This window comes from Mytilus galloprovincialis, chromosome 6 (genome assembly GCF_965363235.1).
Source record: "Mytilus galloprovincialis chromosome 6, xbMytGall1.hap1.1, whole genome shotgun sequence".
NCBI lineage: Eukaryota > Metazoa > Mollusca > Bivalvia > Mytilida > Mytilidae > Mytilus > Mytilus galloprovincialis.
Window position 1 is genome coordinate 66,486,852 of NC_134843.1, and position 16,002 is coordinate 66,502,853.

The 16,002-nt window shown below is 31.4% G+C and overlaps 1 long non-coding RNA gene across 1 annotated transcript; it reads left to right on the top strand.

The window, feature by feature from the left end:
* The first annotated feature begins 2,790 nt into the window (after positions 1-2,790).
* On the top strand, positions 2,791-15,705 carry LOC143080146 (uncharacterized). The gene is made up of 4 exons (XR_012979634.1): positions 2,791-2,922; positions 11,539-11,677; positions 14,384-14,433; positions 15,562-15,705. It is a non-coding gene; the product is annotated as an uncharacterized LOC143080146 (long non-coding RNA).
* The last annotated feature ends 297 nt before the right edge of the window (positions 15,706-16,002 follow it).

The window sequence follows — 16,002 nt, forward strand, 5'->3', positions numbered from 1 at the left end:
ATAGTTTCAGTAAATATTCCGTGATATGCAAAGTCCTTTGCAACTTCGCTCCATTAAGTCCAAAGAAAAGACAAAAGTCTTTAAATTTTTTGCAGTGCATAATATGCCAAAAAAAAAAAAAAAAAAACTCGATTGAAATTTTGAGTCAATTTACCAGTTTAGGGAAGTCGATTTGTGGATCTGCATTGCATAAAAGATTGGATGAGGTGAACATCAAGATGTTTCATGCCATATCTGTTAATTTGAAGAACTCCGTGCAGGCAGTTTATCATCGTTCATACTACAAAACTTAAACAAGTAAACATATGTGTTCCCCCTTTTAGAGGCTTCTAGTCTGATATTTAATGACGACATACAATTATCTGACTGTTAATTGTCCCTCAGTTTCGGGTATTTGTACACGTTCTAGAATGCAGTCGTTCAACTAGAGCGCATGTATATTTTGTTGCAACAAAACATTTTAGAAAGATAAAAAATTATTCAAGTTTGAATCAGATGAGCGTATTAAAAATGTTTCATCCGTGTCAGATAAAGTTAAAGTTGAAATAGTTTCCCGTCAATCTTTTAAACTTCAAGCACTCTGTCATTTTGGTTGCATTACAAATTATTTGCTAAAAACGAAATAAAAAAATCCAAACTCGTGGAAGCAGATATCTCAGAACACGATACTACTTTTACTAATTTTAATTTGGCTATTGACAACGATTTGAGGTATATAATATACAAGGTTATAGATATTGTAACCCGGACTGTAACCTCGCATTTGTGCGCATGCGCGGCCGGAATTGGGCGGATCCGGTTATTTCGGGTTACACTAAAGACCTGAAAGTGGACCTGAAAAGACCTGAAAAGACCTGAAAATATACGATTAAAATTATTCAAATTGCAATAACTTTTTTATTATTGGATAGAATTTCTTCAAGTTGAAATTTTATTAATTGTCAATATCCATATTTCATTAAAATTTAATTATTTTAAATCAAAAACATTTTTTTGATGCTAAAAGTTGGACCTGAACGGAGAAATAAAAAGACCTGAAGGGACCTGAAAATCTATGGTCGGACTAATGTTAACTCCAATAACTTTTTTAAGGCTCAATGTTTATCTTTCAACTTTGGATTTTATGAAACAAAAAATTCAGTATAATGATAATATTAAAAACAAAATATTGAAAAAATATCGTCGAGGTGTCAAAACTCGGACCTGAACGGAAAATTAAATAACATAAATTTGCTTGAAAAGCCTGTGGTCAGATTTATTCAAGTTTTTTAACTGTTTTCAATCAATCTCCTTGAAATATGAACTTTGTTATAGGAAAGGTATAATATATCATTGAAAAGATAAAGAATTTTATCGAAATTAAAAAAATATAATGGTTAAGTTACAAAATTCGGACCTTGTCGGGGAAGTAAAAGACATGAATAGATCATAGGGGTAGATGTATTTAAATTCGTACAATATTGTTTTTTTCTATTTGTTTTTATTTTAGACAAAAGTCTATTGAAGAGAACGAATGACTTTATATTTATACAGAAACATATTTGAATACAAAATACCTTTGTGATGATGAAAAAAAAGAAGATTGCCCGTTGAAATTATTCAAACCATATGTCTCTGTTCAAACTAATTCAACTTGCTTAAACTGCATTGATATATATTAAAGCAGGTCTTAAACATAAAAATGAAAATAATAGTATTGCTTCCCCAGTAAACTATATGTTATTTAGAGACGTGTGTTCGTCGATTGGACTGTTTTAATTACGTGAACGTGTGCCGGTTGTAATTCAAACCTTGTATTGATATTAGCTGATAATTGGATCATTAGTCTAAATAAACATTTCACTTTAATCTTTTAATTGGATTATCACTATATCTTAATTGTTACACGAAGAATGCATTTATTTATAAGATTTTTACTCAATTTTATAGTATTTCATACTTAAGAATTGAATGCTTTTTTTTGTAAATTTATTGGGGTGTAAGAGCGTTGACCGAAGTACATTTTGTATAAAGCGCAGAAGCGCTTCACAGTGGCGGATCCAGGGGGGGGGGGGGTTCCGGGGGTGCGCACCCCCCTTTATTTTTGCCGATCAATGCATTTGTATCGGGACATATGTTTTGCACCCCCTGCACCCCCCCCCCCCTTTGCCCTGGGTTAGCACCCCCCCTTTCGAAAATTCCTGCATCCGCCCCTGCTTCATTCTAAAAATGTACGCACGGTCAACGCTTTTACAACCCTATAAAGTTACAAAAAGAAGTGTTCAATACTTATAATTACATTTTGGTCTATGTTTATTATTTTTCGTTTAAATTTTTTTTTAGCGGAATTTTAGGCTCATTCAAATTTTTAATTTTCCGTTCAGGTCCGAGTTTTGACACCCCAACAATATTTTTTCAATATTTTTTTTAATATTATCATTATATTGCACCCTTTGTTTCACAAAATCAAAAGTTGAAAGAAATCCACTGAATAATAAAAAAGTTATTGAAGTTAGAATTAGTCCGACCATAGATTTTTAGGTCCCTTCAGGTCTTTTCATGTATCCGTTCAGGTCCAACTTTTAGCATCAAAAATTTCTTTTTAATTTAAAACATTTCAATTTTAATTAAATATGGATATTAACAATTAATAAAATTCTAATTTGAAGAAATTCCATCCAAAAATAAAAAAGTTATTGCAATTTGAATAATTTAAATCGTATATTTTCAGGTCTTTTCAGGTCTTTTCAGGTCCACTTTCAGGTCTTTAGTGTAACCCGGTTATTTCTACTTTCACTTTTTGAAAAAAAATCTCCTATGTGGAGATAAATTTGTACGCTTTTATTTACATTTATCTGCGAAAGAAAATACACGTCGTGCTCATTTGCTGAAGTGGCTCTCTTTCGAGTCCTTAAGAGCACACATAACAAAAACATGTGAAAGGTTTGAAAAATAATGCATTGTAACAATGAAAACATACATGATCAACTCAAAATGCAAAATAACATTTTAACTAGGAAAGGAGGCTTCACCCCCCCCCCTTTTCCTTTTCAAACTACAAAATGTGATCTGGTTCAAAAGAGTCCGACAATAAATACTTTTCATGTGTAATTATCATGTCAGTGTTCATAGGAGGTGACCAAATGATTTCTTGCGGCGTCCATGAAGTTTTAAAAAGATGGATATGGATCATGCATGTATATGGGGGGAGAGGACCTTTATCGGGACTCCAGGATCTGGTGTTTTTTAATAGGCTCAGGATTTTGGGATCTATAATGAGATACAGGAATTCTATTTTTGAATTTCTGGATGTCAGAATTTAAATTTATTTAAAAATCGGGATTTCATGTTTAAGGGATCAGGACCCCTCCTACCCCTGGTCATGTATGAGGGTGATACTTGTAATCCCTGGGAAATCTGGAAATCACAAATAACCGTAAAAAAAATTGGCAAATGACGTTTATAACAGTAGTTTTGGGTGCATGACTATAAAAATGTACACATTCCTTTAGGTGATATCAAAATCAATTAATTTTGACACTGTCAAGAGTGGATAAATATGGTATTGCAAGAGATTAGGTGGTGAAATCTGTTTTTCTGTCTTCATGTCGTCACAATGGGAATTTCAAAAGCCTGAAAATTTGACGTCATAATCAAATATTGACCAATGAACAACTAAGATAAAACTAAACACACCTAGATTAAATGAAAATAATCATCAGGTCGGGAATGCCACAAAACGAGTTGAAAAAATCTTCATAATAAAAAAAATATTTATTTTTTATCACCAATGTAAACATATATTACCAATTGTATATATATATCACCATTGCAAACATCTATCACCAGTGTATATATCTATCATCCTTCTGTTTTTATATGTATCACCAATATAAATATCTATCACCTCACTTTATTTATCACTACACTCTATATCACCAATATATTAAAATCTCCACACTGAATATATATAACACCACTCTGTATATTTATCACCACTCTATTAATCTATCAACACACTATTTAATCATCACCATTCTGTATTAATCACCACTTTGTTCAACACTGTATATCTCTATCACCATTCTATCACTACTCTTTATATATCTGTCACCAGACTATATATCTATCCCCACACTTTACATATCCATCAACCCACTATATATTTGTCACCATACTTTATATATCTGTCACTATACTTTAAATATCTGTCACAATACTTTATATATATGTCATTACACTTTATATATCCATCACCTCACTATATATATCTGTCACTATACTTTATATATCTGTCATTACACTTTACACTTTATATATCATTCAACACACTTTATATATCTGTCACCATACTTTATATATCTGTCACTATACTTTATATTTCTGTCATTACACTGTATATATCAATCACCAGACTCTGTCACCACACTTTATATATCTGTCACCAGACTTTATATATCTGTCACTATACTTTATATATCTGTCTTTACACTTTATATATCTATCACTACACTTTATATATCTATCCCCACACCTTATATATTTATCACCTCACTATATATATGTCACCATACTTTATATATCTGTCACCAGACTTTATATTTCTGTCATTATACTTAACATATCCATCACCACACTTTATATATCTACAATCACCTCACTATATATAGATCCGTCACCACACTTTATATGTCTGTCACAAGCCTTTATATATCTGTCACCACACTTAACATATCCATCACCACACTATATATATCAATCACCTGATCACTTTATATATCAATCACCTCACTATATATATCTGTCACCTGATCACTTTATATATATGTCACCACACTTTATATATCTGTCACCTCACTATATATATCTGTCATTACACTTAACATATCCATTATCACACTTTATATATCTATCACCTCACTTTATATATCTGTCACTAAACTTTATATATCTGTTATTACACTTTGTATATCTGTTCCCATACTTAATATATCTGTCACCAGACTTTATATTTCTGTCAATACACATAACATATCCATCACCACACTTTAAATATCAATAACCTCACTAGATATATCCATCACCACACTTTATATATCAATCTCCTCACTATATATATCTATCACCTCACTTTATATATCTGTCACTTTACTTTATATATCTGTCATTACACTTTATATATCATTCAACACACTTTATATATCTGTCAACACACTTTATATATCTGTCACCATACTTTATATATCTGTCACTATACTTTATATATCTGTCATTACACTTTATATATCAATCACCAGACTCTGTCACCACACTTTATATATCTGTCACCTGACTTTATATATCTGTCACTATACTTTATATATCTGTCATTACACTTTATATATCTATCCCTACACTTAATATATTTAACACCTCACTATATATATGTCACCATACTTAATATATATGTCACCATCTTTATATATCTGTCACCATACTTTATTTATCTGTCACTATACTTTATATATCTGTCATTACACTTTATATATCCATCATCTCACTATATATCTGTCACCATACTTTATATATATCTGTCACCATATTTTATATATCTGTCACTATACTTTATATATCTGTCATAACACTTTATTTATCCATCACCTCACTATATATATCTGTCACCATACTTTATATATCTGTCACCAGACTTAATATTTCTGTCAAAACACTTAACATATCCATTATCACACTTTATATATATCAATCACCTCACTCACTCACTATATATATCTATCACCTGATCACTTTATATATCAATCACCTCACTATATATATCTGTCACCATACTTTATATATATGTCACCTCACTATATATATCTGTCACCATACTTTATATATCTGTCTCCATACTTTATATATCTGTCATTACACTTAACATATCCATCACCACACTTTATATATCCATCACCGCAATATATATATATCTATCACTTCTCTGTATATTTCTGTCACCAGACTTTATATCTATCCCCACAATTTATATATCTACCACTTCACTATATATCTGTCACCATACTTTATATATCTGTCACCAGATTAAATATATCTGTCACTATACTTTATATATCTGTCATTACACTTTATATATCCATCACCTCACTATATATATCTGTCACCATACTTAATATATCTGTCACCACACTTCATATTTCTGTCAATACACTAAACATATCCATCTTCACACTTTATATATCAATAACCTCACTATATATATCCATCATCACACTTTATATATCAATCACCTCACTATATATATCTGTCACCATACTTTATATATCTTTCACCATACTTAATATATTTGTCACATACTTTATATATCTGTCACCACCCTTAACATATTCATCACCAGACTTTATATATCCATCACCAGACTTTATATATCCATCACGTTACTATATATATCTATCCCTACATTTTAAATATCTTTTACCACACCTTATATATCTGTCACCGGACTTTAAATATCTATCACCACACTTTATATATCTGTCACCACACCTTATATATCAATCACTCTATATATCTATCACGTTACTATATATATATATATCTATCACCTCACTTTATATATCTATCACTACACCTTATATATCTGTCACCAGACTTTATATATCTGACACCACACTTTATTTATCTGTCACCACACTTTATATATCTGTCACCACACCTTATATATCTGTCACCATACTTTATGTATCTTTCACCCAAATTAATTTATCTGTCACCCCACTTTATTTATCTATTACCACACTTTTTATATCTATCACCACACCTTATATATATGTCACCATACTTTATATATATGTCACCACACTTGATATATCTGTCTTCACACTTAATAAATATTTCAGCACACTTTTTATATCTGTCACCAAACATTATATATACATCACCACACCTTATATATCTATCACCTCACTTTATATATATGTCACCACACTTTATAAATCGTTCACCACACTTTATATATCTATCACCTCACTTTATATATCAATCACCTCACTTTATATTTATCTCTCACTAAACTTTATACATCTATCACCCCATTCTTCATTTATCACTACACCATTCATCTGTCACTACACATTTTATATCTGTCACCACACTTTATATATCTGTCACTACTCTTAACATATCCATCACCACACTTAATATATCCATCAGGTCACTATATATATATCTATCAACTCATTTTATATATCTATCACTATACTTTATATATCTATCATCAAACTAAATACATCTATCACCTCATTCAATATATCTGTCACCACACTTTATAAATCTGTCCCCACACTTTATATATATATATAGATATAGGAAGATGTGGTGTGAGTGCCAATGAGACAACTCTCCATCCAAATAACAATTTAAAAAGTAAACCATTATAGGTTTAAGTACGGCCTTCAACACGGAGCCTTGGCTCACACCGAACAACAAGCTATAAAGGGCCCCAAAATTACTAGTGTAAAACCATTCAAACCGGAACACCAACGGTCTAATCTATATAAACAAAACGAGAAACACGTATATATTACATAAACAAACGACAACTACTGTACATCAGATTCCTGACTTAGGACAGGTGCAAACATTTGCAGCGGGATTAAACGTTTTAATGGATCCAAACCTTCTCCCTTTTTCTGAAACAATAGCATAACATCACAACATAGAAAAACATACGATAAAATATCAATTGGCAGACTTTACTCAATCAAAAAACGTATGATTACACAATATATTATATATATCACCACCCTTCATATATCAATCAACTAACTTTCACCTAACTTTATATATATCTGTCACCACACTTTATAAATCTGTCACCTTTTTTTATAATTTGTCACTACACATTAATATACATCACCTCATATATCTATAACCATACCCAATATACCACTTTTTATACATTTGTAACTACACTTCATATATCTTATGACCTCAATTTATGTATCTATCACCACACTTTCTATTATCTATCACCACATATAATATATCAATCACCTCTCTTTATACATCTGTTACTACACTTTACATATCTATAACCCTACTTTCTTTATTTATCACCTCACATTCTTTATATATTACCTCACTTTCTTTATCTATCACCACACTTTTTTTATTTATCACCTCAATTTTTATATCCATCACCTCATATGATATAGCCATCACCACAGTCTATATATTTATCACCTAACATGATATTTTAACTTCATTTATCTATCACCAACTTCTATATACATATCACCTCAATTCAATTTATTTTTGTCTATCCCCATACTTAATATGTTTGGTTTATCCTCTTACTGTATAAGGCTATCACAACTCTATGTGTATCTGTTAAAACCATGTTTATACCAATTTGAAAATGTATATAAGCATACTAATGATTAATGTATATTTACAGCAATCTGTGTATGTTTGCTGAAAACTAAAAGTGATTCAGTTCAGCACCTATCATTGTAACTATTTGTTTTTCAGTATGGTTGATTATGTTGCACAATCATACACATTTCAATTTTGAAAACTATTATTGTCATCGTAGAAAAGACTGGTGTTTGTGTGTGTATCTTTTCAGAAAATGGGTGGGATTCTTATTGCTATATAGAGATATTTGAAAAACAAACAGAACATATTAAAGCACACCACATGACTGATATCTGTATAGTATATAAATACAGCCTAGCGATATATGCAGGACTGTATCTGTAGGACACCAAATTGAGGAATAGATATCTATGACCACACTCTACATATCTATCACCACTCTGTATAATTAATCACCTTACTGTATATATCTATCACCACTCTGTATCATCAATTGTCATAGTGTATATATCTTTCACCACTCTGTATCATCAGTCACCATATTGTTTATCTCTATCAGTATCACCACACTAGACATCTATCCCAACTCGTTATCACCAATTACCATACTGTATATAGCTATCACCTCTCTGTATGTATCTATCACCACTCTGTATCATCAATCGTCATAGTGTATATATCTTTCACCACTCTCTATCATCAGTCACCATATTGTTTATATGTATCACCACACTAGACATCTATCCCCACTCTGTATCACCAATTACCACACTGTATATAGCTATCACCTCTCTGTATGTATCTATCACCACTCTGTATCATCAGTCACCATATTGTTTATATGTATCACCACTGTGTATCATCCTTCACCACTCTGTATCATCAATCACAACATTGTATATATCTATTATCACTCTGTATCAGTTTTTCACCTCTCTGTATATATCTATCACCACTCTGTATCATCAATCATCACACTCTATATTTAAAAAAGAAGATGTGGTATGATTGCCAATGAGACAACTGACAACTACCAACAAAAAGACCAAAATGACTCAAACATTAACAACTATAGGTCACCATACGTCCTTCAACAATGAGCAAACCCGATACCCCATAGTAAGCTATAAAAGTCCCCGATAAGACAATTTAAACGAGAAAACTAATGGTCTTATTCATGTTAGAAAAAAATAAAAGAAAAACAAATATGTAACACATAAACAAACAACAACCACTGAATTACAGGCTCCTGACTTGGGACAGGCACATACATATATAATGTGGCGGTGTTAAACATGTGAGCGGGATCCCAACCCTCCCCTAATCTGGGACAGTGGCATAATCTAGTATCACTCTATCATTAATCACCTTACTTTATATATCTATCAACACACTGTATATATCTATCACCACACCACACTATATACATCTATCACCTAATTCATCATATGTCACAACACTTTATGTATCTATCACCACACTTTATATATCTATCATCACACTTTATATATCTATCATCACACTTTATATATCTATCATAACACCTTATACATCTATCACCTAACTGATCATATGTCACAACACTTTGTATATCTATCACCACCCTGTATATATGTCACCATACTTTGTATATCTATCATCTCAGTCTATATAAGTAAGACCTCATTTTATTAATATACCACCTCATTTTATATCACCTTATTTAATATATCTATCACCACACTGTACATCTACCACTACATTTTATATCTCTATCACCTCACTTTATACATATAGCACCACACTGTGTATCTGTCACCACAATTTGTATATCTATCATCTCACTTTATCATCTCACTTTATATATCTTTCACCTTAATTTATATATCTATTTCCTCATTTTATATATATACTAGAACACACCCGTGATATCATGGGTCCGTGACTGAATTAAAGTATATAACTATGCACAAGACTTATTTTTGTATTAGTATTGTCATCTGATAAAGTCATGCCGATTATAAGATATAGCTATCACAGTTTTCTCTGCTTTCAAATCTTTCTGTTTGAACCCGTCTAACTGGAACTAATCAATTATTGGTAATATTAATTATTTGGAAAATGAAAAGTCCTGGGATGGAGTATTTGTTTTATCAACAGCATTGTCCTATATTAGTTATAAATAAAGTTGAATTATTTGATTCGCTGTTTTACGTCATGCCCGCTAACAAATTGAAAACTGTACCTATACGCCTTATTTTTAGTATTCGTATTGTTATCTTATAAAGTCTTACTGATTAAAATACTACAATAGGTAACAATTTGACAATTTAGTATTGTCAACCCTGTGATTATGACCCGTGTATACAGCATATCCTGAATACACCGTTTGGTGGTGCGCCTGTCAAATGCAGAAAATTAAACAGATGAATATACTATTGGTATCGGTATCGGACTCGACCAGGAACTTCTTAATTATTAGCAATATTAATTACGTGGAAAACAAAAGGGCCTGGAGTGGTGTAATTTTTAATCTACACCTTTGTACTATATTATTTATATATAAAGTTGAATTCTTTGATTCATCGTTTTTACGTGATGACAGCTGACAAATTGGACCTCGTAATTTTAGTATTATAGATGACATCCTTGAAAATATTTTCTTGACCTCACTGTTGATAATTTTTCACCATATTTTATATATGTATCCCCTCCACATATGTATCTTGTAACTAAATGCACTGCTTAAATCAATCACAACACCATTGCTATATATGTCACCACACAGCATATATATATATATATATATATATATCATCCTTTTGTTTATATATCATCACACTGTATATATCTTTATACTATTCTGTGGATCCTTTACCTCACTGTATATATACACATAATCCCACTATAACTAAGTCCACACTTATCACCTATCTATATCTTTTTATCACCATCATATCATATTTATAGTAACACAATGATTATATCTATCATCATTATTTATCTATTTTTCACCAGACTGTATACTATAACTTGTTGTATCTTCTATAAGTCAGAGAAATGTACTGGTCATTCACTGTCATTGTATAATTTACAATGGAAGGAGATATGCAGATATGCAATGTCCACTGAGATATGTTTGTATAAGCTTGTATACTAATCATGTAGCAATTATCAAATTGATTATTTATATTTGTGTTCTTCTTACAGAAATACCAAACAACATTTTGCAAGGATTTAGAGGTCATTGGTGAAAATGGAAGAAAGGACATGGGTACATCTAATTTTAAATGAAATAACAAGAATAGTTAAATGATTTACAAACAAGCAGCACTCAGCAATAGTGATGGTAAAGTATTTTTATAAAATGATACTCAAAAAAAGATATATACAGTGTGGTGTTTAATATATTCCTCCATTGCTACAGTCGCTGCATTCATCACCACACTTTCCATATATATCCCAACAGTCTCAATAGCTATCCCCATACTATGATCATTTATCCCAACAGTCTCAATAGCTACCCCCATACTATGATTATATATCACTACAGTCTCAATAGCTATCCCCATACTATGATTATATATCACTACAGTCTCAATAGCTATTTCCATACCATGATTATCTATCACTACAGTCTCAATAGCTATTCCCATACTATGATTATCTATCACTACAGTCTCAATAGCTATCCCCATACTATGATTATATATCACTACAGTCTCAATAGCTATCTCCATACCATGATTATCTATCACTACAGTCTCAATAGCTATCCCCATACTATGATTATATATCACTACAGTCTCAATAGCTATCCCCATTCTATGATTATCTATCACTACAGTCTCAAAAGCTATCCCCATTCTATGATTATCTATCACTACAGTCTCAATAGCTATCTCCATACCATGATTATCTATCACTACAGTCTCAATAGCTATTCCCATACTATGATTATATATCACTACAGTCTCAATAGCTATCTCCATACCATGATTATCTATCACTACAGTCTCAATAGCTATCCCCATACTATGACCATCTATCACTACAGTCTCAATAGCTACCCCCATACTATGATTATCTATCACTACAGTCTCAATAGCTATCCCCATACTATGACCATCTATCATTACAGTCTCAATAGCTATCCCCATACTATGATTATCTATCACTACAGTCTCAATAGCTATCCCCATACTATGATTATCTATCACTACACTCTCCATTCTGATGCCAACAGTCATTATGTATATATCATAATAATCTCTATGTATATCTCAGGATAATACAAAAGCTTCCCTTTTACTTTATTTATCAATCACCTCACTTTATATATCAATCACCACACTCTCTATATATATCCCCATACTCTCTATATATATCCCCATACTCTCTATATCTACCCCAAAAGTCTCTCTGTATATCTCCACATAATAAACACCTTAGATTACCTTACTTTATTTATCAATCACCTCACTTTATGTATCAATCACCACACTCTATATATATATCCCCACCAACCGTGCAAGGGCTGTATAGCCAGTCAAGGTCGCTAAAAACTTCCATTTGTTTGTTATATATCCCCAACTCCCAATATCTGCCTCAAAAGTCTCTCTGTATATATCTCCACACAATAAACAACTATCACCTTACTTTATTTATCAATCACCTCACTTTATATATCAATCACCACACACACACTCTCTATATCTATCCTAAAAGTCTCTCTGTATATCTTCACATAATAAACACCCATCACCTCACTTTATTTATCAATCACCTCACTTTATATATATCAATCAACACACTCTCTATATATATTCCCATACTTTCGATATCTATCCCCACAGTTTCTATGTTTATGACCGAATTATATACACCTATCACCTTACTTTATTTACCCATCACCTCACTTTATATATCAATCACCACACACTTTCTATATATATCCCCATACTCTTGTTATGTATCCCCACAGTCTCTATGTTTATGACCACATTATAAACACCAATCACCTTACTTTATTTATCCATCACCTCGCTTTATATATCAATCACCACATACTCTCTATATCTATCCCCATACTTTCGATATCTATCCCCACAGTCTCTATGTTTATGACCACATTATAAACACCTATCACCTTACTTTATTTATCCATCACCTCACTTTATATAACAATCACCACATACTCTCTATATCTATCCCCATACTTTCGATATCTATCCCTACAGTCTCTGTGTTTATGACCACATTATAAACACATATCAACTTACTTTATTTATCCATCACCTCACTTTATATATCAATCACCACACACTCTCTATATCCATCCCCATACTCTCAATATCTATCCCACTAGTCTCTATGTTTATGGCCACATCATAAACACCTATCAGTTTCCTGTTTTTATCAATCACCTCACTAAATATATCAATCACATCAAACTCTCTATATACATATAATATGCCCATAATCTCCATATCTATCCCCACAGTCCATATGTTTATGACCACTTTATAAACACCTTTCACCGTACTTTATATACTTTCACCTCGCAAAAATTATCAATGACCACACACTCTCTATATCTAACCCAGAAGTCTCTATGTTTTTCTTCACAACATAAACACCTATCACCTTACTTTATTTATCAATCACCTCACTACATATATCAATCACCACATACTCTCTATATATATCCCCATTCTCTCTATATTTACCCAAAATTCTCTATGTATATATCCACACAATATATCATATCACCTTACTGAAAATACCAATTACCTCACTTTGTAAATCAATTGCTCATTTTATATGTATCACCTCACTCAAAATATCTATCAGCTCACTGTTAATATTTTCACCTCAATATATACATTATGTCTTTCACACCACTGGGTATATCTCTCAACTTCCAACTTGAAAGTGGATATGAGTATGATAATAATCCATGTTTCTGTACAGAAATCTGTTTATGTTAATTTAGATTTTAAACTTAAAATGACTCAATGTGACACCTATCATTGTTATTATTTTTTTTCTTCAGAAAAGTGAAACAAGATTTTTGATAGATAGAAAATAGAAGAAAAGGAAAAGGTAATCTTCATTGAAATTTAAAGTAATATACATATGTATGTAAAGAGTTAATTAGCAAAGTATTATACATACGTATGTAAAGAGTTAATTAGCAAAGTATTATACATATGTATGTAAAGAGTTAATTAGCAAAGTATTATACATATGTATGTAAAGAGTTAATTAGCAAAGTATTATACATATGTATGTAAAGAGTTAATTAGCAAAGTATTATACATATGTATGTAAAGAGTTAATAAGCACTTAAACAATCCTGGTTGAAATGAAATAATTTAAAAGAAATGTTTTTTAAGGTATAACCGCTCCAAAATGTCATGCAATATTTTATGTAAATATCATGTCAGGCATCTTTTCAGTAAAAGCAGCAAATATGATATACTAACTGGGGGTCAATGATTGTAACATTCAAAATGAGTAAACCTTATAAATATATTGTTTCAGTGTTATTGCACTTGAAGCATTGTCTACAGTATACATCTGCTGGCACACACATAATGTATATACCACCACATATTATGTATCTACTGCCACACATAATATAATTATGGCCACATATAATATATCGACCGCCACACATAATAAATCAACACACTGTGTATATCTATCACCATATTATGTTTGTCTATCACCACACTATTGTTTATCACCACACTATTGTCTATCACCACACTATGTTTGTCTATCACCACACTATGTTTGTCTATCACCACACTATGTTTGTCTATCACCACACTATGTTTGTCTATCACCACACTATGTTTGTCTATCACCACACTATCTTTGTCTATCACCACACTACGTTTGTCTATCACCACACTATGTTTGTCTCTCACCATTCTATGTTTGTCTATCACCACACTTTATATTTTAATCATCACAGTTGTAAAGCAAAGAAAAGTAATTACCCAAGAAAAAAATGATTTGAACTTTAAATGATTGGTCGCACAAATGAATTGTATTTCTATAAGTTTTACATTTTGATACTGTCTTGGGATTCTGCCATTGCAATGATGAAACACTCCTATTTGTCCTTAGATGGAAAACAAATGACAACTGTTTGGGACTTTTAAATTTTGTATTGTTTTGGAATAATTATTTATTCAACTGAACCATATTGTTATGTTTTAGGTTAAACAAGATTTAGTGCCTGCCACACAATTAAGAAAGAATGAGAGGCAAGAATGTCTACAGAACAGAGGAGATTATTTGTACTGCACTTCGATTTGTGTTATAGTTATATTCAATTAGTATTAAAGAGTTATGTACAATAAATCATGTTATATTATGTTCTTTAAAAAATACTTTATGTCAATTCTCCTTCTCATGCTTGGTGTTCTTTGACAACATTGGATTCTCCTAGTAAAGTGACAAATGCATATCTTTTTTAACCATTTTCTAACATGTGTATCTGTAACAACTAGAAGATGCAGAAGCAGTTTTAATATACCTTTATACTTGATTACCCTTTAACTGAATGTAGCTCCTATGAAAGTTAGTGTTTATAATTCTTTTTATAGGGGAGTCATATTCAGTTCCAAATAATTATTATTGAAGGAGCTATTCCCCTTG